Below are 26,362 nucleotides of genomic sequence, written 5' to 3'. Positions count from 1 at the left end.
TTGTAACAATTAAACATTTCTTCTGGATTTTCCAGAAGGGAGAAAACTCTGGAGGAAAAGCTGACCTCTCGGACAAAAAAGGAAAATCAACAACATTTATGTCATATGAAATACTGAGGAGGAAGCCACTTTTTGATAGAAGCTAGCTTATACCAGAAGATCCATGTGTGAAAAAAAAGATTGTCTTCCACTGCAACAATTTGTTTAGATTATCCTATTCCATCTATGCTGAATTACTACTCCCTGCACTTGACTCCAAAGTTCCTCCTCCTGAAATGTGAATTTCTTTTTTCATGTTTATAGATCCAATACCCAGTATAAACACAAAATCTAGTCCAGTTACAAAATGGATGGTATCTTAAGCCAAAAGACAGTCTTTAGAATTTCACTGAGGAATTTATATTAATTCACATTGCTTTGATAATTAATATTTGTTGCCACTAATGAGGATGAGCTAGCAATTCATTACTGCTACCCTATGTGTTTCATAAAATTCATACATGGCTGGCAGAAAAGAAATTATTTTATAAGATAAACTAATATGTTTTCTTAAGACTATGTTTTTCCTGAAACACACTTACTCAATAAACATATGCTTTCAATAATTTTCTGTCTTATGGTACCATTATAATTACTTTGCTATGTGTTGACTATATTGAAGTTAAACGCTCTATGAAGCTGTAAATTTTCAAAACTGAAACTGTACATATAGTGTACAGTGATATATATCATATGTCATGGTAACATAAAAATTCCTTAGTTCACTGTCATTTTTATGCTTAATTATCCTAAATATGAGGACTAAGGGATCTAACTGGCTATAAGTCAAATTCTCTTTTCTATTTTTCTTTTAGGATTAGTAACTCTACTTTTTTTGTCTTTTTGCCATTTCTAGGGCCACTCTCACGGCATATGGAGGTTCTCAGGCTAGGGGTCTAATTGGAGCTGTAGCCGCCAGCCTACACCAGAGCCACAGCAATGTGGGATGTGAGCCATATCTGCAACCTACACCAAAACTCACGGCAATGCCGGATCCTTAACTCACTGAGCAAGGCCAGGGATTGAACCCACAACCTCATGGTTCCTAGTTGGATTCGTTAACCACTGAGCCACGATGGGAACTCCTAGTAACTCTACTTTTGAAAAATTAAATTTTCACTGTTCAGCTGGTCAGAATCCCAACATTGTTCATTTCTAGTCTTTTATGTCTAAAATAATGTCAAATTTAACTCACTGCAATTACACATTTTTATACCAGATTATTTGACCTTATTTAAATTTTAAGGAGTATTTCATTTATTTTTCTCTCCTTTAATAAAAAAGAAATTTGTACTTTGTTCTTTCTTCCTAGATCCTAAGCTAAATAATTAAGCAAAGTATTTTAAAAGATAATATATCAGTATTATTTTCAAATGAACATTTACTGTAACGAGATTTTGTGAAGAGAGGATGGCATGTTTTTTATTAAGTGAATATCTTATGAAAAAATAAAATTTGGCAGTATAAGTTTTTAAGTTTTAGATACATAAATCACAGGTATCTAATTAAAATAATAATAAGGATATTAGAAAAATTAAAAATAGCTATTTCTGGTGGTATTTAGGATAAATTTTGGGTTTTGTCTTACTTGAGTGTATCTGTAAGTCATTTACAATGAACATATACTTTAGCATAATTTTTCAAGATTATCTGATTTACATCAAACTTTCTATGTTTCTTTCTTTCTACAGAAGGGACTTTGGAACAGTAGAGGAAACTATATTTAAAAATGGATCCTCAAAAAACCCTGATTCTGGGCTACTACAGTGTGTCTCCTCAGTAAGAAAAACACAAGAATATATCTCTAACAGAATTTTAAGCCTAGCATATGTGAATCTATTTTTTAAAATGCAAATTGACAGTAAATATATGGCTTTATATGCGGAATTTCAGTTGAAGAGCTACATTTTAAACAGTCTTTTGCTTAATAAAATATATTTATATTCAGAGAGAAGAGTAAATTTGATCAGGTCTCAAAAGCCTAAGTTAAAATTTTTTTAAAGGAATTATAGGTTATTATCCTGGTTTGGCTATGTATCACTATGACTTCATGCACACACAACCATATAAACATGGTTTTCAAAGCGTAATCTTGGACAACTGGGGAGTCCCAAACTCAAAATTATTTCCATGACAATGATACAATATTCTTTTCCTTTTGCATTCTTATTATCCTATAAGTGTGCAATGTGATTCTGCAGGGTTTGTACACACATATTAGAACAGATTGAGTGCAGACACAATATAAGATCCCTATAGTCTTCAAATAAGTCAAGCACTGAAAAGATGTGCAAAAACATGAAGCAATGTTAATCTTTCACTAATTTTTTTCTTTGAAAAATAGTTACTATTCAAAAAAGTCATTTATTTTAACATGTAGTACATCGCCTATTTTAAATAAATTAATAAGAAATTTTAAAATTGCTTTAATTTTGAATATGGTAAATATAGGAACAACATAAATAAAAGGTTTTTTTTCATTGTAAGGTGGTCCTGACAACAAAAAGTTTGAGATCCCATCTACAACCCCATGTTTAAGTAACTACTAGATGACAAAACTATTGGTATCTTAACATTTTTAATACTCTATCTAGACCTTTCTCTAGACTAGAGATAAGCACATTTCTTCTATAAAAGATCATACGGTCATATTTTAGGCTCTGTGGTGCATTCAGTTTTTGTTGCAACAGTCAAATCTGCCATTATACAGCTAAAGCATCTACAGATACTATGTAATAAGCATATGAATGTGACTGCGTTCAAAGAAAACTTTACTAAAATAGATGGTGGGCCAGATTTAGCCACAGACTATAAATTACCAATTCTCACCCTAGTCCCAAATTTGTGTTTTAGAGTCTGTGTATATGTGTGTATATGGAGTGGGAAAGGTTTTAGAAAGAAAAGTAATATTTATTGGTCATCTCTTATCTGTTTAGCATTTCTTAACAACTATATGCTTTATGTATTACTTAACAATCAAATATGAGTTTGTTAACAGACAGTGATTTTAACCCTATTTTATAAATGAAGAAACTATAGTGTAAAAATATGACACTCACTAAGTACAAAAGCAACTTGGAATTGAACTCTGGTCTCTCTGACTTCTAGTAAGCCAAAATCTTTGCCATAACCATCCGTACCAGCTACAGGTTTTATAGTTCATAGTACTTTTTAGTATATACAATGCATTCATATAGATTACTTCCTTTTCTCTTCACACACACAGTAACAAAAACCAGTAATTCAAAACCTCTTCACAGGTAGAGTAAGTATTACTATCCCCAGTTCACAGATGAAGAAAATGAGGTTCAGATAGTAAAGCCACAATTCTGATCCCTGTCTTTTTTTGTTGGCAATTCAAATGTTCTGTTTTTATAGATCACTTTGTAGAGTCTACCATTTTAAGATTCCCAGGAATCAAATAGTTCTCTTTTCTCTTTTTTTGATACCTAATCTTTTAGCACAAAACTTCAAAGCTATGAAATGTCCATTTCTCTGAGATGGACAAAATGGAACACAGAGTGAAAATGTGCATTTTATCTCCATCTCTATGAAACAGAATTCATGCTGAATCAATGGGAGAGCATCAAAGGTCAAAGAGATGGGAAAGAACTCAGCTCAGAATTAGTAACAGTTTCAATAAGGTATACCTCTTTGAAGCAGAAGGTAATGGGGCTACTAGGCCGTTTGACTGCCCAGAGTTATAGTGGCTTTCATTCCTTTACACCTATAATAAATGAGAGTGGAAACCATAGCATCCTGTAGAACTCTGACCATAATCTCTGAGCTTCTTACTGACCAGTTAAAAGTACACAGTTACGAGTTGCTACATCTTTTAGTGAAATGTAATACGTTTTGTTCATGATAGGGTTAACGATCCAGTGTAGATAAATATTTGCTTTAGGAAAGAACACTTTTCAAATCTATTAATTGAACTATACTTTATACTTTTTTTTCTACACACTGATAGCTAATTCAAGAAAGGAATTAAACTCAAAAAGATAAAATCTAAATTTATGGTAAGCTTATGAAAAGAAGGTTCTTTGAATTAATGATGCAAGTGAAAAAAAGGAAATATTTAAGGTTCCAAATTATTCCAGCATATTCCCCTTATGGGGCTGATTTTAGCTAATATTGTCTTCAGTGGCCCCCTCTCACTAGTCCTTCTATGAGTGTTTCCAAGCTGCTCATCAGCTGCAGATGTCCCCTACTGTCTAGATTATTTCTCTTCTAATTTATATCTCATATGCTTTCCCCCAAACACTCAAGATGTCCTTTGGTATAACTGCAGTAGGGCAGGAAGAGAGCTCACTTCTAACTTTCATCATCAAGTCTTCTGACATCAGAAGCCAAGAGACCACTAATTAATGGAAAGCAAGCTGATATCATTTGGGAGGAAGCAAACACAGGAGAAGGTGTGAAATAATAGCAAATATATAACCTAGGGCCTGCTCCCTATATCTGGCACATTGCTCCTAAATTCCTTGTAATGTCTTAAACGCTAAGAGAACTAGAAGCATATTTTGTTTTAATCGTTGGTCTCTTGGACCTTGGTTCCTGACAGAGAGCACCTAAATACTTTGGAATTTACTAAGTGACAATAGCGTCTTTTCTTCTAAGGCGAAAACTCTTGGTGGGCTCATTAATAGCTTCAGGATGAGGACTCATCGTTAAGAGAGTAAGCCATGATTACAAGCTTAGAACATGTGGCCTCACTTTTCATCCTCTAGGAAAGGGAGAGGGGCTAGAAACTGAGTTAATGATCGATTATGACTCCATGATGACACCTTCATCCACATACTGGAAGGGTGACAGACACACTCCAACTCCAGGGGTACAGAAGCTTCTGTGCTCAAGACCCCTCCATATCCCCTCTGTGTACCTTTTCATCTGGCTATTTATCTGTATCATTTATTATATCTTTTATAATAAACCAGTAAACATAATTGTTTCCCTGAGTCCTGTGAACCACTCTACAAAAAAATTAAACCCAGGAAAGGGATTATAGGAACCTCAGGATATATAGCCTGTAAGTCAAAAATAAAGTGACAACCTGGACTAATGACTGGCATCTGAAGTGGGGGCAGTCTTATGGGACTGAACTGTTAAATTGTGGAATATCAGTTTATATCCAGGTAAACAGTGTCAGAACTGAACTGCAATACAGGATTTCCACCTGCTGTTTGAGAATTCCTTGATGTGTGGAAAACCCACACATCTGATGTCAGAAATCAAGTGTAGTAGTAGTGTCGGAACAGAGAAGAAACACAGAGGTGTGTTTTTCCAACTTAGAAGGAAAAGTCGTTAAACCCCAAGTAAAACTTTGATCCTGCAACATTTATTTAATTGCTAAAGACTTCTCTAAATGAGTAGCAGAAGCCAAGTTGCTTAAAGTGCTGTACTCAGTAAAACACTCAGTAACCTATCACAGTAACCAACATCTTCCTGGCAGGGCTGAAGCCTAGGTGGTCTGAGAGGTGTTTTCTATCATAATTTTCATGCTTCTCTGATAATTATAACTTTGCTTCCCTGCTTTGTTATTCTCCCCATTCTGAGAAACTACTTAGAATTCCTGAGTGAAATCCTGTGGAAATCAAGCTGAAAGGGCTCTGAGGAGAAATGGTGAATGCTGAGTTATTCAGCCACTTGTGATTATTTTATTTAAAGCTAGTTATCACTTAAATTTTGACGGGCTGTCATTGTTCTATTATTAAAATTCTCCCCAAAGAATTTCAAAATGAAGATGAGTATAACTTTAGAAATGTGAAAAGTAGGATGACGAAAATCAGTGGTTGATTTCTTAAGCTAGTTTGGCCTCCAGGAGTGAAATCACTAATGCAGGAGCGCTCAACAGACTATTTCACAACCATATCTCAGATGCAGGATGGCCTAAAACATGATACTTTGAAAAGATTCCATCACAGAAGAATTACAACATCAGTCTTCCTTACGACAATTTCTGCTTCAGAGAAATTTGGTTTTCAAATTCTAGCATATCTAAAAATTACCGGGTTTCAAAAACACTATGGTGAGGAAGAAAAACAGAAACTAGAGAGTATCTACTGTAGGTTCTATTGTGATGAGACTCAATAGCAGATATAACCAACGCTGAGAAAAGAACTGTGCTTAACACAGCTGGAGTAGTAAGGAGAATGGACTGGAAAGGAGAAAGAACTTTCTGAGATAACAAATATGTTCAATATCTTGATCTGGGTGATCATCACACATAATTTACTATATATAGCTCTATCTCCATGAAGCATTATTTTTAAAACAACCTACTGGCTATTTGGTTAGAATGCAAACTCCTGGTTTTTTGTTTTGTTTTGTTTTGTTTTTTGGGTTTTTTTGGCTACGCCCACAGTATGTGGAAGATCCCAGGCCAAGTGTCAAACCCGAGCCATAGATCGACACAAACCACTGCAGCGACAATGCTGGATCCTTAACCTGCTGTACCACAAAGGAACTTCAGAATTGCAAATTCTTGAAAGTCAGCATCACAGACACTAACTGAGGAGATATGGGGGATGAAGTCCCCAAATCCACAATTTGGTCTTCAGTGAGGTAATCCTTAGATCACACTCTAAAATTTGCTGATAGGGAGTTCCCTGGTAACACAGCAGTTAAGGATTTGGTGTGGTCAGGTCCAATCCCTGGCCCAGAAACATCCATATTCTGTGGGCACAGCCAAAAACCAAACAAAATGACAGTAAAATTCACTGATAGAGTAAATAGTACTTTACTGTTAGAGCTAGCCAAGGGCCTTTCAGAGCATACTAGAGATTTCTTCTCAGCTTTAGGAGGATATATTAGGTTGTCCCCCTCCCATCTCTGCATTAGTTGAATGGGTTATTCTACTGCTGCCTTTAGTCTCCTGAGGATAATTAAAGTAGAATAATCATGTCTGTCTCCTATCTCTCTACTGTGTCTCTTGGTCTATAGGTTCTCACATGGGCTGCTCACAGAGTGAAATCCTCATTTTGATGACTGACACTGGAGATGCTGCATTTCTTGTTTTCAATCTTCTATAGAGTAATTGTCAGAGTTGTCCTGGGTCATGGAAAGATGAAAAAAGCTTGGAATATTGATGAAAATATAGATATATGTGTATGAAATTGTTATTATTTCCTATCTCAACAAAAATGTCCATTGTCTGGAGGCTGACAAATTGTAAAATAGAAGTTGAAAATATGAGCTTTAAAATGAGGTAATTTTCTATTTCTTTCAGTTTTTTTTTAAATCTTGTTTTATTGATTTGTTAACAATAAAAATGATTGTTATATATATTTAAACAAAAGTAAAACAATTCTCTGGTAGCTGGTTAATTTTTTAGATAATTACCAAAATAAATTACCACTACATATTATGTACACAGAAACAAGAAGCTTCGCATATTAAATTTAAAACTTAAAGAATTATTTTAATACAAAAGCCTTCAAATTTAACCAAATTATGAAAATATGGCTTTTTAAAAAAGCCTTAAAATTGGCAATCTTTTACCCAAATTTTGAGTACTTCTTCACAATTGTGAAATTTGGGAGGCAGGTAGTTTAGCAGAATCTCAGGCTTGTTTAAGTGACTAAAGAAATTATTTCCTATCCCCATAATACATGAGCCTTATTCCAATTTGAGAGTTATGGCTTTAAATAGATTTCTCGAAGAAAGGCTTAGTTCTAGCATTTGGATAAGATATGATAATTGTTTAAATGTGTTCATAATAAATAATTAATATGTTTAAGAATAAACACTATTTGGTTTGTATGTTTGTTGTTCAGGCTTCTCAGTGCTGAATAATCTCAAAGAACACATTACATCATTTCCTCCAGCTACAGGTTTTCTTTCCCTTCCCTCTGATCAGGGCTGACTGCCTATGCCATTCCCATGATGGTGCTGATATCAGAGTGATTATCACAATAATGAGTAATATATCTCTTAAAATGGGAAGAAGGCGGAGTAGGAAGCATCAGGAATCTTTCTACTCACCAAACAATAACTGTGTTGGTAAAGTCTGTGTGATGCAACTATTTTGAACTCTGGTGTCTATGGCTTACACTTTTTTTTTTTTTTGTCTTTTTAGGGCCATACCCATGGCATATGGAGGTTCCTAGGCTAGGGATCAAACTGGAACTGTAGCTGCTGGCCTACACCACAGCCGTAGCAATGTGGATCTGAGCTGCATCTGCAACCTACACCATAGCTCAAGGCGACACTGGATCCTTAACCCACTGAGCAAGGCCAGGGATCAAACCTGTGTCCTCATGGATGCTAGCCAGATTTGTCTCCACTGAGCCATGACAGGAATTGCCCTCAATCTCTTTTTTTTTTTTTTTTTTTTTTGGTTTATAACTTTAAAGGAAATCTTGAAAGGTAAAGAGCAGTCATTTTCAGCTCTTAAGCAGCCACCCAGTCCTCACCCCTCAATTCCATGGCAGGCAGATGTGCATATGTTCCTAGAGAACCTTACACACAGCTTGCTAGTGTAAAGATGGTCCAATAAAAACAACAAAATAACAACCAATGCTGAGCAACCTTCAACCAAACGGACTGGAAACTTTCAAAGAGATATCCTACTCCAGAAGACAAAGAGAAGGCCACATCAAGAGGTAGGAGGGGTGACTACATGATATAAACAACCTCATACCTCCTGGGTGGGAAGCCCCACAGACTGGAAAGTAACTGTAGCACAGAGACACACCTACAGGAGTGAGGGTTCTGGGCCCCACATCAAATCCCCATGCCTGGAAATCTGGCATTGGGAGAAAGAGCCCCTGAAGCATCTGGCATTGAAGGCCAGTAGGCCTTATGCTCAGGAGCTCCATGGGACTGAGGGAAATGGAGACCCCATTCTCAAAAGATGCACACAGACTTTCATGTGCACTGGGCCCCAGGGCAAAGCAAAGGCTGTGTAGGAATCTGGGTCATACCTGACGGCAGTTCTTAGTGGATCTCCTGGGAAAACAAGGGCTGAATGTGGCTTGCTGTGGGGGAAGAACATAGGAAGCAAAGTTCTTGGGAATATTAATCAGCATGTGTTTCTCTAGAGGTGGCCATTTTGGGAAAATCTGGCCCCACCCATCAATGCTGAGAAGCCCCAGGCCAAACAATAATCCAGGTGGGATCACAGCCCCACCCATCAGTAAAAAGGCTGCCCAAAGATCCTCTAGGCACACAGCCACCTCTAATCTCACAGAAACAAAGCCCCACCCACCAGAGCCATAGGAATCGGCCCCCACCTACCAGTGGGCAGGCACCAGTCTCTCCCATCAGGAAGCCTACAGTAAGCCCCCATACCAACTTCAGCCAAGGGGGACAGACACCAGAAGTTAAGAGAGGCTACAACTCTATTGTCTGTAAAAAGGTCACCACACCAAAAACCTATAAAAATGAAAAGACAGAGAACTATAACTCAGAAAAGGGAGAAAGAAAAAAACCCCAGAAAAACAGCTGAGTGATCAGGAGATTCTCAGCCTCCAGGAAAGACTTTTGACTGTTGATGCTGAGATGATGCAAGACATTGGAAATAAACTGGAGGCAAACATGGATAACTTACAGGAAACACTGAGCAAAGAAATACTAGATTTAAAACTTAAACAAGAGATGCAAAATACAGTAACTAAAATAAAAAATTCATTAGAAGCAGCCAACAGCAGAATACAGGAGGCAGAAGAACAAATAAGCAAGGTGGAGGATAGATTAGTGGAAATCACAAATGCAGAACATTAAAGAGAAAAAAGATTGAAACAAAATGAAGAGAGTCTCAGAGAACTCTGGGACAACGTAAAATGCACCAACATCCATATTAAAGGGGTTCCAGAGGGAGAAGAGAGATAGAAATGGACAGAAAAGTTATCCAAACAGATAATAGCTGAAAACTTCCATAACAGGGGAAAGGAACCACTTGCTCAAATCCAGGAAGTGCAACGAGTACCATATAAAATAAAACCAGAGAGGAACACCCCAAGACATATGTTAATCAAATGGACCAAAATTAAAGACAAAGGGAAAATCTTGAAAGCAGCTAGGGAAAAGAAACAAATAACATACAAGGGAACCCCAATAAGGTTATCAGCAGATTTTTCAGCAGAAACTCTGCAGGCCAGAAGGGAGTGGCATGATATACTTAACGTGATAAAAGGAAAACACCTCCAACCAAGATAACTTTACCCAGCAAGGCTCTCATTCAGATTTGAAGGAGAAATGAAAAGCTTTACATATGAGCAAAAGCTAAGAGAATTCAGCAACACTAAACCAGCTTTATGACAAATACTAAAGGAACTTCTCTAGGCAGAAAAGAAAAGGCCACAACCAGAAACAAAAATACCACAAATGACAATGCTCACCAGTAAAGGTATATATACAAAAAAGATATGAATTCATCAATGAACAATTATGCTACCAAAATCAGAAATCATGAGAAGAGTAGAGAACAAACGCAAGACACCAGAGATGCACTTGCAATCAAGAGACCAACAACCTAAAACAATCTTGTATATATACAGACTCTTATATCAAAACTTCAAAATAACTGCAAACCAAATTTCTACAATTGATAGGCAAACAAACAAGCAAAATCAACTCAAATACAACACTAAAGATAGTCATCAAACCACAACTGGAGAGAACAAGAGAAGAAGGAAAGAAAAAAGAGCAACTAAAACAAAACCAAAACAGTTAATAAAATGGAAATAAGAAAATATATATCAATAATTACCTTAAATATTAATGGACTAAATGCCTCAACCAAGACATAGACTGGCTTAATGGATACAAAAACAAGACCAATGTATATGCTATCTTCAAGAGACCCACTTCTCTTCTAGGGACAAATACAAAATGAAAGTAAGAGGATGGAAGAAAACATTCCATGCAAAAGGAAATCAAAAGAAAGCTGGAATAGCTATACTCATGTCACACAAAATAGACCGTAAAATGAAGAATATTTTAAGAAATAAGGAAGGACACTACATAATGAGCGAAGAATCAATCCAAGAAGAATATATAACAATTTTAAATATCTACACACCAACATAGGATTACCACAATATATAAGACAACTGCTAACAATCTGAAAAGGACAAATCAACAAAAAAACAATAATAGTGGGGCGGACTTTAACACCACACTTATAGCAAATGGATAGATAATCCAGTCAGAAAATAAAAAAGGAAACTAAGGCCCTGAATGAAGCATTAACCAGATGGACTTTATAGGTATTTATAGGACATTCCATCCAAAAACAACAGAATACACATTCTTCTAAGTGCACACAGAAAATTCTCTAAGATTGATCACATCCTGGGCTACAAATCCAACCTCAGTAACATTAAGAAAATTGAAATCATATCAAGCATCTTTCCCAACCACAATGCTATATGACTGGAAATCAACAACTAGAAAAAAACTCCAAAAAAGAGAAGCAAGTGGAAACTAAAAAGCATGCTACTAAACAACCAATGGATCACTGAAGAAATCAAAGAGGAAATTAAAAAATACCTAGAAGCAAATGACAACAAAGATACAACACTCCAAAACCTATGGGATGTAGCAAAAGCAGTTTTAAGAGGAAAGTTTATAGCAATATACAAGCCAACCTCAGGAAACAAGAAAAAGCTCAAATAAATACCCTAACTTTATATCTAAAGCAGCTGGAGTGAGAATAGACAAGAACTAAAGTTAGCAGAAGGAAAGAAATCATAAAGACCAAAGAAATCAATGAAATAGAAATGAAGAAAACCATAGAAATGATCAATTAAATGATAAGCTGGTTCTCTGAAAAGATCAACAAAATTGATAAACCCCTAGCCAGACTTATCAAGAAAAAGAGAGAGGACTCAAATCAATAAAATTAGAAATGAAAGAGAAGACATTACAAAGGACATCACAGGAATACAAAGGACCATAAGAGACTATTATATGCAACTATATGCCAATAAAATGGAAAACCTAGAAGAAATGGACAAATTCTTAGAAAAGTACAATCTTCCAAGACCAAACCAAGATGAAATAGAAAAGATGAACAAACCAATCACAAGTACTGAAATTGAAACTGTGATTTAAAAACTTCCAACAAACAAAAAGTCCAGGACCTGATGGCTTCACAGGCTAATTTTACCAAACATTTAGAGAAGAGCTAACACCTATCCTTCTGAAAGTATTCCACAAAAGTGCAGAGGAAGGGACACTCCCAAACTCACTCTATGAGGCCACCATCACCCTGATACCAAAACCAGACAAAGATACCACAAAAATAGAAAACTACAGGCCAATTTCACTGATGAATATAGATGCACAAATCCTCAACAAAATACTAGCAAACCAAAACCAAGAATAAATTAAAAGGATGATGATGATCATCCATGATCAAGTGGGATTTATCCCACGGATGTAAGAACTCTTCAATATTCGCAAATCAATCAGTGTGATACACCACAATAACCAACTGAGGAATAAAAACCATATGATGCTCTCAAAAGATGCAGAAAAAGCCTATGACAAAAATCCAACACCCATTTCTTTCTTTTTTTTTTTTTTTTTGTCTTTTGTCTTTTTGTTGTTGTTGTTGTTGTTATTGTTGCTATTTCTTGGGCCGCTCCCGCGGCATATGGAGGTTCCCAGGCTAGGGGTCGAATCGGAGCTGTAGCCACCGGCCTACACCAGAGCCACAGCAACGCGGGATCCGAGCCGCGTCTGCAACCTACACCACAGCTCAAGGCAATGCCGGATCGTTAACCCACTGAGCAAGGGCAGGGACCGAACCCACAACCTCATGGCTCTTAGTCAGATTCGTTAACCACTGCGCCATGACGGGAACTCCAACCAACACCCATTTCTGATAAAAAGCCTTCAGAATGTGGGCACAGTAGGAACCTACCTCAACATCATAAAGGCGATATATATGACAAATCCAGAGATAACATCATTCTCAATAGTGAAAAGATGAAAGAATTCCCTCTGAGATCAGGAACAAGACAAGGATGCCTGCTGTAGCCACTACTATTCAACATAGTTCTGGAAGTCCTAGCCAAAGTGATAAGAGAGGAAAAAGAAATAAAAGGACTCCAAACTGGAAAGGAAGAAGTGAAACTATCACTGTTTGCAGATGACATGAAACTATACCTGGAGAATCCTAAAGATTCTACCAGAAAACTCTGAGAGCTCATCCATGAATTTGGCAAAGTCACAGGATACAAAATTAATACACAGAAATTGACTGCATTTCTACATACTAACAATGAAAGATCAGAAAGAGAAATTAGTGAAGCAATCCCATTTACCATCGCATCCAAAAGAATAAATTACCTAGGAGTAAACCTACCTAAAGAGACAAAAGACCTGTACTCTGAAAACTAGAAGACACTGATGAAAGAAATCAAAGATGACACAAACAGATGGAAACATGCTCTTGGCTTGGAAGTGTCAATATTATCAAAATGACTATATTACCTAAGGCAATCTACAGATTCAATGCAATCCCTATCAAATTACCAAGGACATTTTTCACAGAACTTCAACAAAATATTTTAAAGTTTGTTTGGAAGCACAAAAGACCCAGTATAGCCAAAGACATCCTGGAATAGAAAAATGGAGCTGGAGGAATCAGGCTCCCTGAGTTCAGGCTATACTACAAAGCAAGAGTCATCACAACTGTATGGTCCTGGCAGAAAGACAGAAATATAGATCAGTGGAACAGGATAGAAAGCTCAGAACTAAACCCACGCATCTACAGCCAACTCATCTATGACAAAGGAGGCAAGAATATACAATGGAGAAAAGACAGCCCCTTTAATAAGTGGTGCCAGAAAACTGGAGTGCCACACGTAAAAAAAAAAAAAAAAATGAAATTAGAACACTTCCTAGCACCACACACAAAAATAAACTCAAAGTGGATTCAGGACCTAGAATAAGGCCAGATACTATAAAACTCTTAGAGGAAAGCATAGGCCAAACATCCTTGACATAAACCACAGGAATACCTTTTCAGATCCACCTCCTAGAGTAATGACAATAAAAACAAAAAGAAGCGAGTAAGACTTAATTAAACTTAAAAAGCTTCTGCACAGCAAGAGTTCCCGTCATGGTTCAGTGGTTAACGAATCTGACTAGGAACCATGAGGTTGCGGGTTTGATCCCCTGGCCTTGCTCAGTGGGTTAAGGATCCAGCGTTGCCGTGAGTTGTGGTATAGGTCGCAGACGCGGCTTGAATCCTGTGTGGCTATGGTGGTATAGACCAGCAGCTATAGCTCCGATTCGACCCCTAGCCTGGGAACCTTCATGTGCCGCAGGAGCAGCTCAAGAAATGGCAAAAAGCCAAAAAAAAAAAAAGTTTCTGCACAGCAAAGGAAATCCTAAACAAATCAAAAAGACAACCCACAAAATGGGAGAAAATCTTTGCAAATGAAGTGACTGAAAAATGATTAATCTCCAAATTTTATAACCACCTTCTACAGGTCAATACCAAAAAAAACACAATCTCATTAAAAAATGGGCAAAGATCTTGGAGTTCCCATGGTGGCGCAATGGTTAACGCATCTGACTAGGAACCATGAGGTTGTGGGTTCGGTCCCTGCCCTTGCTCAGTGGGTTAACGATCCAGCATTGCCATGAGCTATGGTGTAGGTTGCAGACACGGCTCGGATCCCGCGTTGCTGTGGCTCTGGCGTAGGCCAGGGGCTTACAGCTCCAATTCGATCCCTAGCCTGGAAACCTCCATATGCCGCAGGAGCGGCCCAAAGAAATAGCAAAAAGACCAAAAAAAAAAAAAAAAAAAAAAAAAAAAGGGCAAAGATCTAAACAGATGTTTCTCCAAAGAAGACATACAAATGGCCAAAAAACACATGACAAGATGTTCAACATCACTCATTATTAGAGAAATGCAAATCAAAACCACTATGAGGTACCCACCTTACACCAGCCAGAATGGCCATTATCCAAAAGTCTACAAACAATAAGTGCTGGAGAGGATGTGGAGAAAAAGGAACCCTATTACACTGTTGGTGGGAATATACATTGGTGCAACCACTGTGGAAAACAGTATGGAGATTCCTCAGAAAACTAAAAACAGAACTACCATTTGATCCAGCAATCCCAGTCCTGGGCATCTATCCAGAGAAAACCATGACTTGAAAATACACATGTTCTCCAATTTTCACTGCAAGACTATTTGCAATAGCCAAGATATGGAAAAAAACCTAAATGTCCATTGACAGAGGAATGGATAAAGAAGATGTGGTATATATGCACAATGGAGTATTACTCGGCCATTAAAAGGAAAGAAATAATGGCATCTGTAGCGCCATGGATGGACCTAGAAATTATCATGCTAAGTGAAGTCAGTCAGACAATGAGACACCAATATCAAATGCTATCACTTACATGTGGAATCTAAAAAAAGGACACAATGAACTTCTTTGTAGAACAGATAGTGACTCATAGACTTTGAAAACCTTATGGTTTCCAAATGAGACAGGTTGGGGGGTGCGGGGATGCACTGAGGTTTTGGGATGGAAATGCTATAAAATTTTATTGTGATGATTGTTGTACACCCATAAATGTAATAAAATCCATTAAGTAATAAAAAATAAAATAGAATAGAATAAAGGTGGCCAATAAGCACCCTGTCCTCCAAATAATAGCATTTTTCTTTGATTGATTTTTGCTGCTTATGATCACAGTGACATAGTTAAGGAGGTGGTGGCCATTGTTGTTAACCACTCCCCACTGTTGCAAGTCACACCCCCTATGGTAGAAGTAACCCCCAGGAGATTCAAGTAGCCAGTATCTATTTTTCCCTTTTGGAGAAGCCAGATATCAAATACTAGAACATTCAAAAGAAAGTGCATATATAGAGAAAATTACAAAGTCACCACACATGCCCAGGGAAAAATACAGGCTCAAAAATATATGAGAAGTTTACACCTCAGGTTGATCCTCAGTAAGAGACAGTCTATAATAAAAAAAATTAAAATAAGTGTAAAAATAAAAACAGAGCACAAGGGAAATTCTGGGAAGTGTGAGACTCTGATTTCCATAAAAACCACATTATCAGATTGAAATATCCAGGTTTCAACAACAACAAATTATCACAAGCCATATAAAGAAACAGGAAATTTTATCTTATTCAAAGTTTCTTTTATTCCAAGTTTCCTTTGAATAGCCCAAAGGCAAAAAAAATAATACGACAAACTGTTCCTGAAGTCCTGATCTTCTTTGATTCTTTGTGAATCTACTACACAAAGCCTTTAAAACAACTATCTTAAAGATGATCAAAGAACAAAAGTAATACATGGAGAAAGTACACAAAACAATGTATGCACAAAATGCAAACATCAATAAAGAGATGGAAAACCTAAAAATAAACTTAAAAGAAATTCTGGAGTTGAAAAGTACAGAAACTGAAATGGAAATTTCACTAAAGGTATCAAAGGCATATTGAGCAAGCAAGACATAGAAACAATGAACTTGATGTGATAAGAAAATGAAAATTATTAAGTCTGAGAAACAGAAAAAAAAAGATTGAAGGAAAGTAAACAAAGCACAAAGGGAGTGTAGAACACCAACAAGTACACCAATTTATACCTTTCAGGAATCCCAGGAAGAGGGGAAAAAAAAAGGAATGGAGAGGATATTTGAAGAAATAATGGCTTGAAACTTCCAAATTTGATAAAAGATATGAATATAAATAACCAAGAAGTTCCCCAATCTCAATGTAAGATGAACACAAAGAGATCCACTCTAAGACATATTAGAGTCATACTGTCCAAACACAAAGGCAGAATTTTGAAGGCAGCAAGAGTGGAGCAACTCATCACATGCAAGGGCTCCTCAATAAGAACAGCAGATTTCTCATCAGAAACTTTGGGATTCAAAAGGAAGTTGGCTGATATAATCTAAGTGCTAAAAGAAAAAACTGTCATCCAAAAATCTCGTACCTGGAAAAACTGCCCTTCAAAAGTGAGGGAGAGTTTAAAACATTACCAGTAAACAAAAGTTGAGCGTTTGTTACCACTAGATTTGCCTGGCAAGAAATGCTATAGGGACCCTGTAGGTGGAAATAAAAGAACACTAAACCCTAACTTAAAGACATATGAAGAAATAAAGATTTTATTAAAGGTAAATACATGGGAAATTACAAAAAAGCCAGTATTACTGTAACAATGGTGTATGACCCCACTTTTTATTTTCTATATAATTTAAGAGGTATAAAACATTTAAATCTCTTAAAATAATACATTTTAAATTAATGTATGTAAAATAATACATTTAAGAAATATGATACATTTAATTTTAAAAAGCAACTATTAGTTTAAAAGTTAGTATCATTATAATTTTGTTTTTTAACTGCTTCTTTTGTTTTCCACACAATTTAAGAGACAAATGGATTGAAAAATGTTGGTTTATGTTTGGGGACATGTGTATAAAGATGTAATTTTGTGACATAACAACTTAAAGGGGTGGCGATTAAGTTGTTAAAAAAGCAGAGTTTTCATATGTTCCTGGAGTTAAGCTAGGAGAAATGCAAATGAAATTGCTATAACTTTAAGATGTTAAATGTACTCCCAATGCAACCGCAAAAAAGTTACCTAAGAATACACACAAAAGGAAATCACAAAGGAATTCAAATACTTTATTACAAAAAAAAAAATCAACTAAACACAAAGGAAGACAGAAATGCAAGAAATGAGGAACAAAAATCTATGAGGCACACTGAAAGCAATAAAATAGCAAAATGACAGAACTCAGGACCTACCTGATCAATAATTGTCAAATGTAAATGAATTAAACTCCCTAATCAAAAGACACAAGTTGGCTAAAGGTTCTAAAATACATGATCTGGAGTTCCCGTTGTGGCGTAGTGGAAACAAATCTGACTAGGAACCATGAGGTTTCGGGTTCGATCCCTTCTGGCCTCACTCAGTGGGTTAAGGATCTGGCGTTACCATGAGCTGTGGTGTAGGTCACAGATGCGGCTTGGATCTGTCATTGCTGTGGCTCTGGCATAAGCCAGCAGCTACAGCTCCAATCAGACCCCTAGCCTGGGAACCTCCATATGCTGTGGGTACAGCCCTAAAAAGACAAAAAATAAAATAAAATAAAATAAAATAAAATAAAATAAAATAAAATAAAATAAAATAAAATAAAATAAAATAAAATAAAGTAAAATCAAATAAAAATAAAATACATGATTTAACTATATGCATTCTACAACAGACTCACTTTAGGTTCAAAAACACAGGTTGATGGTAAAAAAAAGAAAAAAGGTATTCCTTAAAAATAGTGACTCACAGCAAGCAGTACGGTTATACTAATAGCAGACAAAATAAATGTTAAAATCAAAACAGACTATAAGTGACAGGGAGATAATTATATATTAATAGAAAGTTCAATACAGCAAGAAGAGAGTTACAAACATTTATGCACCTAAAAACGAGTCACCAAAATATATGAAGCAAAAACTGAAAAAACTGAGCAGAGTAACAGTTCCACAACAATAGTTGATTTCAATCCCCTCTGCAACAATGGATAAAACAACCATACAAAAGATAAGAAAAGGGAGAACTTGAACAGCACAATAACCAACTAGATATAACAGATATATACAGAATTCTCTACCAAATAACAATACATATTCTTCTCAAATGTGCATGGGGTATTTTCCATAATAGACATATTAGGTCACAAATGATGTCTCCAACCACAATGAGATGAAGTTAGAAATCAATAACAAAGAAAACTACAAAATTCACAGATTAGTAGAAATTAAACAAAACAATCAATTAATCAAAGAACTCAAAAGGGAAATTAGAAAATATTTAGAGACCAATGAAGACAAAAATACCAAAATGGGATATACTAAAATGGGGGACAGAGTGGAAAGAGTGCTAAGGGGGAAGTTTATAGGTATAAATGCTTTATGAAGAAGAAAGATCTGATATCAACAACCTAAGTTTACAACTTAAGGAGCTAGAAAAAGAATAACAAAATAAACCCAAAGCTACCAGAGGAAGGAAATAATAAAGATTAAAGATTAGCATAGAGATAAACAATACGAAGAATAGAAAAATGATAGAGAAAATCAATGAAACCAAAAGTTGTTTCTCAGGGAAAAAAAATCAATGAAACTCACATAACTTTAGCTAGATGAACTAAGAAAAGAGGAAAAAAAGATTCAAAATAATAAAATCATAAATGAAAGTGGGGACATAACTGTGACATTGAGATGTATACAAAGAAATACATATTTGATCTTTGGCCCTATATCTGATATAGAACTCTTAAAACCCTTGGAAGCTCTTAAGTGATGAGGGTGGTGAAGGTGTCTTTAGTTATGTTAATGAGATGAGTTTGGAACAAGATGGGGAGTTTGTTGGGAGCAGAGCCTATCTTGCATAAGAGGGCTGGAACTTTCAGTCTAACCCCCAATCCCTAGGGAGAGGAGAAGGGCTAGAGGTTGACTCAATCACCAATGGCCATGATTTAATCAATCGTGCCTATGTAATGAAGCCTCTAAAAAAACCCAAAATACTGGCATTTGGGGCAAATGGTGAACACATGGCAATCTGGGGAAGAATGGTGTAGCTGGAGAGGGCATGGAAACTCCATACCTTTCCCCCATACCTTGCCCCCCTTATTTCTCCTGTCTGGCTATTTCTGAGTTATATACTTTTACAATAAGCTGGTGACCTAGTAAGTAAAATGTCTGAGTTCTGTAAGCTACTCTAGCAAATTAGTCAAAGCCAAAGAAGTCGTGGGAACTTCTGAACTATAGCTAGTTGGTCAGAAATACAGGTAACAACCTGGACTTGTAACTGGTATCTGACATCAAAGAAAGCTGTTGTTGGAACCTCCAATCTATAGCCAGTTTTTCAGAAAGACAGATGATAACCTGGGCTGTGACTGGTGTCTGGAGGTTGGAGGGAACAGTCTTGTGTGATCGAGCTCTCAACCTGTGGAATCTGTTGCCATCTCCACTTAGATAATGTCAGACTTGAGCTAAACTGAACTGAATTCTCAGATATTTCTGCTGATGTCTGAGAATTGCTTGGTGTTATGTGGGAAGCCCACACACAAACATGGGAATTGGGTCAAGGAACCCAAATGAAATACTAACAATTCTAATAGAAATAAAAAGGATTATAAGAGAGTACTAGGAGTGATTATACAGTAATAAATTATATAAACCAGATGAAATAAATTCCTAGGGGCACAAGATTACATCAGAAAGATATAGAATGTCTGAATAGACCTATAACTAGTAAGAAGATGTCTACCAACTATTTGAAGTAGGACTAAAATCCCTTCTCAAACTTATTCAAAGATTGATGAGAATATTTTCTAACTAGTTCTGTGAGACCAGGATTACCTTGATACCAAAGTCAGACAAACACACTAGAAGAAAATGACAGATCAATATCCCTTAAGGAAATTAATGCAGGAGTTCCTGTTGTGGCTCAGGGGGTTAAGAAACCAATTAGTATGCATGAGGATGTGGGTTTGATTCCTGGCCTTGATCAGTGTGTTAAAAGATCCAGTGAGCTGTGGTGCAGGTCACAGACATTGCTTCGATCTGGCATTGCTGTGGCTATAGTGAAGCTGACAGCTACAGCTCCAATTCAAAGCATAGCCTGGAAATTTCCATATACTGCAAGTCCAGCCCTTAAAAAAAAAAAAAAAAAAAAAAACTGATGCAAAAATCATCACAAAATACCAGCACATAGTAAAATATTATATACTATATGACCAACTGTACGCAAGGATGGTTTAATGTATAAAAATCAGTCAGTGTAATAGACTACATTAACAGAATGAAGGAATAAAAACATTTAATCAACTCAATTGATGTAAAAAAAAGCATTTGATAAAATTCAATACATTTTCATAATAAAAACATTCAAAAAATCCTAAGAATAGGAGTGCCCTTGTGGCACAGTGGAAATGAATCTGACTAGTATCCATGCGGATGCAGGTTTGATCCCTGGCCTCATTCAGTGGGTTGGGGATCTGGCGTTGCCATGAGCTGTGGTATAGGTCACAAATGCGGCTTGGATCCCATGTTGCTGTGGCTGTGGTGTAGGCTGATTCAATGCCTAGCCTGGGAACTTCCACATGCCATGCATGCAGCCCTAAGAAGCAATAAATAAATAAATAAATAAATAAACAAAACCAAAAAACCCCACAAAGAATATAAGGCGACAACATCAACATAACAAAACCAGTATATGAAAAATTCACAGAAAATATCATATTCAATAAAGACTGAAAGCTTTTTCTGTAAGATCATGAACAAAAGCAAGTACATCTGCTTTTGTCACTTCTATTCAACTATTCAATATGGTACTGAAACCCCTAGCCTGAGAAATTAGGCAAGAAAAACAAGTTTAAAGTATCCAAATAGGAGTTCCCGTCATGGCGCAGTGGTTAACAAATCCACCAGGAACCATGAGGTCCCTGGCCTTGCTCAGTGGGTGAAGAATCTGGCATTGCTGTGAGCTGTGGTGTAGGTCACAGATGCGGCTTGGATCTATCATTGCTGTGGCTCTGGCGTAGGCCAGTGGCTACAGCTCTGATTAGACCCCTAGCCTGGGAACCTCCATATGCTGTGGGAAGGGGCTCTAGAAAAGGCAAAAAGACAAAAAAAAAAAAAAAGAAAAGAAAAGAAAAAAGGGGTGACTATATTTAGAGCTGGTCACTCTTTAAAGTATCCAAATAGAAAAGGAAGAAGTGAAATGACCCCTGTTTACAGATATAATCTTATATAGAGAAAACTCTAAAGATTTAACACAAAGAAAAACTTTTAGAACAAATAAATTCAGCAAAGTAACTGGATAAAAAGTCAATATCCAAAAATCAGTCACATATTTTATACAAAAACAATGAATAAGTCAAAAAAGAAATTATAAAAATAATGCAATTTACAATAGCATCAAATACATTAAAAGTACTTGGTAATTAATTTAACCAAGGAGTTGAAAAATTGTACAATGAAAACTACATAATACTGGTGAGAGGAATTAAATATTTTTAAAAAATGGAAATATACCTCATCTTCACGATTTATAAGACTTAATATTACTTAATATTATTAAAATGCCAATACCACTTGAAACGATTTACAGATTTAATGCAATCTCTATCAAAATTCCAATGGAGTTTTTTGTAGAAATATAAAACCCATTCATAGAGAATGCAAGTAACTGTCAAGGGACCACAGATAGCCATAAAAAAATTCTAAAATAGAACGACAAAAATGGAGGACTTATATTTCCTGATTTCAAAACCAAGTATAAAGTTACAGTAATCAAAACAGTATGATATTGGTATAAAAGACATATAGACTAGATACCAGATATCTAGACACACAGTCTAGATATAGACTAGATACGTATTCTGGATTAAAATACCGAGTCCAGAAACAGATCTTCACATATATAGTCAGATGACTTTCAACAAGAATGCCAAAACTATTACAGAAAATACAATCTTTTCCGCAAATGGTAGCAGGAAAACTGAATATACATATGCAAAATAAAGTTAAGATTTTTATCTAACACCATATACAAAAACTAATTCAAAATAGATCCATGACCTAAAGCTTCACCATATCAGATTGCCAATGATTTCCTGAATATGACACCAAAAGCACAGATAATAAGAGGAAAAATAGACAAATAAGTTTTTACTAAAACTGTGTATCAAAAGATACTATCAACAGAATAAACAGGCAAGCTAAGGGAGAAAATACTTGCTAATCACACATCTGATAAGGGAATAATATCTAAAATATATAGACAACTCCTAAAACTCAAAAATAAACACAAAACAATCCAAGCAGGGGCAACAAATTTGAACATCCATTTCTCCATGTGCCAATAAGCACATGAAAAGATGTTAAATCTCACTAATCAAAAGCAAAGCAAAACTACAATGCAATACCACCTTTCACTCAATAGGATGGCTACTATCAAAACAAAAACAGAAACAGGAAATAACAAACACTGGTGAGGATGTGGAGGAATTGGAATACTTGTGCACATTAATGGGAATGTAAAATGATATAACCACTGTGGAAAAAAGTATGGTGGTTTCTCAAAAAATTAAAACTAGACATTCCCATTGTGGCTCAGAGGTAGAGAACCCAACTAATATCCATGAGGATATGGATTTGATCCCTGGCCTTGCTCAGCGGATTAAGGATCTGGTGTTGCCGTGAGCTGTGGTATAGGCCACAAATGTGGCTCAGATCCTACACTGCTGTGGCTGTAGTTAGACCAGCAGCTGCTGCTCCCATGCAACTAAAGTCTCTATCAGTGTATGAATAGATAAGCAAACATGGTATTGGAAAGAAGGAAAAGGTTCACCTACAATATGAACAAATCCTTAGGGGATTATGCTAAGTGAAATCAGCCAGTCACAAAAAGACAAGTTCTATATAGTACATTTATATGAGGTCAAAATGGAATAGTAGTTGCTAGGGAAGTGTGTAGCAGAGGAATGAGCAGCTACAGTTGAATGGATATATAGTTTCAGCTTTATAAGATGAAAAGCTTATGGAAAGGGATGGTGGTAGGTTGCACAACAATGTAAACGTACCTAATACCACTGATTTGTATATTTAAAAATGGTTAAGATAATAAATTGTGGTTTTTGGTTTTTTGTCTTTTGTCTTTTTAGAGACGCACTCGCAGCATATGGAGGTTCCCAGGCTAGGGGTCTAACTGGAGCTGTTGCTGCCAGCCTAAGCCAGAGCCACAGCAATGCCAGATCCAAGCTGCATCTGTGACCTACACCATAGCTCATGGCAATGCCAGATCCTTAGTCCACTGAGCAGGACCAGGGATTGAACCAGCAACCTCATGGTTCCTAGTTGGATTCGTTTCAGCTGGGCCACAATGGGAACTCCAAATTTTTGATATATGTATTTTACCACTATAAAAAACTGAAATAATGAACTATAAGACCTCTGAGGGTTGTATTCTCAAAATATCTGGAATACCAAGGTATCTACAAACTTCCAATCGGACATGCAAATAAACTGGTATGTAACTTAACAGGTCATTTAATTTACTTTTCATTTACAAGAGCAGAATACTTCATCATATAACAAATTAACATAACAAAAATCCTTGTAGGTACTATTGATATTTAAGCTATGCTTGGAGTCTACTATATTTGTTTCAGATTACACTCTTCATTTACAGTAATAAAAATGTACAGATACAGCTAATCCCACCCCCACCCCAGATCCATTACCCTTCTTTCCTTAGCAAAAGGGAACAACTATCCTAAAGATAAGGAATACGATTTTAATTCATTTTTTACAGTTCTGTTAAATATGTAGGTATCTTGAAACAATAGACGTTATTTACATAAATGGCACGTCTCTTTTTTTAAACTTCTTTTCAGTCAATATTGTTTTTGAGTTTTATTTGTATAGATTGGAAAAAAAAAAAAAATCTTGTTTGAGTGTGTTTGGGTCACCACCCAAGCCAGCCTGGGGAGACAAACTGGGGAGGAGATATTAGAGAGCTCAGAATCCGCATGTCTAGATGAGGAGGGGTGGGGAGGCTCCTGTTGGGGTGCTGCCATAGCAAAGGCACGGGATTGGGAACCTACACCCTTTCCGTTCGCAACCCTTCGCGCCCACTCACCTGACCCAAAGCTCAGACGCTAAGAAGCCTCACCATGCAGACGCCAGACTTAAGGAAAACAGAAGGTGGGAAGACAACGTCGTCTGGGAGGCGGAGCACGCACTCCTCATCCACCAAGAAGCCTCACCTGCCTCCACGGAGCTCCACAGATGCTAGCCGCACCTGGAGAAGCTATCATCCTATTGAGAACCAGGGGAGGCCTTGGCTGGGAGGGCGTGCTAGTCCCTGCGCTCCGTCCAGAACATGCCCCTCCCCCGCGCCCCGCTCCCCAACCTGGTCCCGCCCCAAGACACACCCTCCAGCCTTACCCAGAGAAAAACCGAGTTAGTTCTATCAATTTGATTTGAGCATTATATCACTTTAAGTGTTGTATTTAGTTAATTAAATATACTTCATCTTATTGAAAAGTCAAGTTGCTTGCAAATTTTCTTATTAAAATATTTTTGTAAGAAGGAATTCTAGTGCATGTATACATGTGCGAATTTCTAGAATAGAAACGAAGAGAAATTAAGGCATCATAGAGCATGCTCATTTTAAACTTTAGCAGGTTTTCCACATTACTCTTCAAAGAGATCATTTAAAACCATTCTTGTTTGCAAAATTATAATGTAATATATTATGAAGGAAAACGACAATTTTCTTTAGAGAGAAACTTGAAAAAGTCACACGGGTCAGGCCCACTATATAGAAATAAATACCTCAGCATCGTTTCCCTTTAAAGTAACACTCATGTTTTAAAACTGGGTAAGACAATTCAATACCATAGTTAAAATGCGTTTTAGTACACTGCTAGGATGACTTTCTAATGATGAGTGAGTTAATACACTACAGAAAGCTCCAACAATAATTTCAAAGTAGATCCTCACTAAGGAAGTAAAATAGATGCATGAGCAAATTATATACATAACTAATAATGGGAAAAAGGAACATTATAGTCCTCGATGAAACCTGTTAAATTTTGACCCAGAATTTATTCACCAATCTGCAAGTATTCTGTCATGTTTTGGAATTCTGTCATGGAATTCTGTCACGTTGTGGAATACAATAGCTTTTTTAAGTTTCTTTAAGAAGTAAAATAATAATCATTAAGCAAATACCACATTTGTTAACCTGCCTTCAAACTTTTTGGCCTGTATGGTTAAATGGTGAAAACAAAGAGCCAAGGCTACCTTCACTGAATTTAGGAAGTGGGATGGCAAGGCATGCTTCCCACAGGCAATGTTTCAGTACCCTTGGTCCCTCTAAAATAATGTAAACAACTTTCATTTTCTAAATCAACTCCATTTATTGCTTGAATGATCTACAAACATTTCACTTTCTCTTTTTCTTTTCTTTCTTTCATCTCTATTTTTATGTGTATTTATATTAAATAATAATAGGCATATAATACTTATCAAGGAAGACATTCTGGGAAGTGTCTCATCAAATTTTAAAAGATTCAAGACATAAAAAAAGGTTGCCTGATCATAAAGATACTAAATTAACATTGTGGACAGTATAATATCCAGAAAGTCTCTAAATTTGGAAATCTGAAAACACACTTCTAAGTAATCCATGGGTCAAAGATGAACTCTCAAGGGAAACTTTAAAATATTTTAAACTAAATATAGATGGAAATACAACATACCAAAATTTGTAGGATCCAGCTAAAGCAGAGTTGAAAGGGAAACATACAATTT

General features: G+C 36.3%; 1 long non-coding RNA gene across 1 annotated transcript in view; it reads right to left on the bottom strand.

Annotated features, from left to right (window-relative positions):
• LOC146406377 (uncharacterized) overlaps positions 1–24,734 on the bottom strand; it is a 233,139-nt gene extending 208,405 nt beyond the window's left edge. Inside the window, exon 1 of the long non-coding RNA XR_014812013.1 lies at positions 24,684–24,734. This is a non-coding gene — a long non-coding RNA (uncharacterized LOC146406377). The remainder of the gene's footprint in view (positions 1–24,683) is intronic.
• Positions 24,735–26,362: the final 1,628 nt, after the last annotated feature.

The sequence above is a fragment of the Sus scrofa genome, chromosome 1 (assembly GCF_054392235.1).
Source record: "Sus scrofa isolate SSC_HxYL_T2T_F1_AM1 chromosome 1, Sscrofa_HxYL_maternal_Yorkshire_Landrace_v2.0, whole genome shotgun sequence".
NCBI classification, from domain to species: Eukaryota; Metazoa; Chordata; class Mammalia; order Artiodactyla; family Suidae; genus Sus; species Sus scrofa.
Note: the sequence above shows the minus strand (reverse complement) of the source record. Positions and strands in the feature narration are given on the sequence as shown.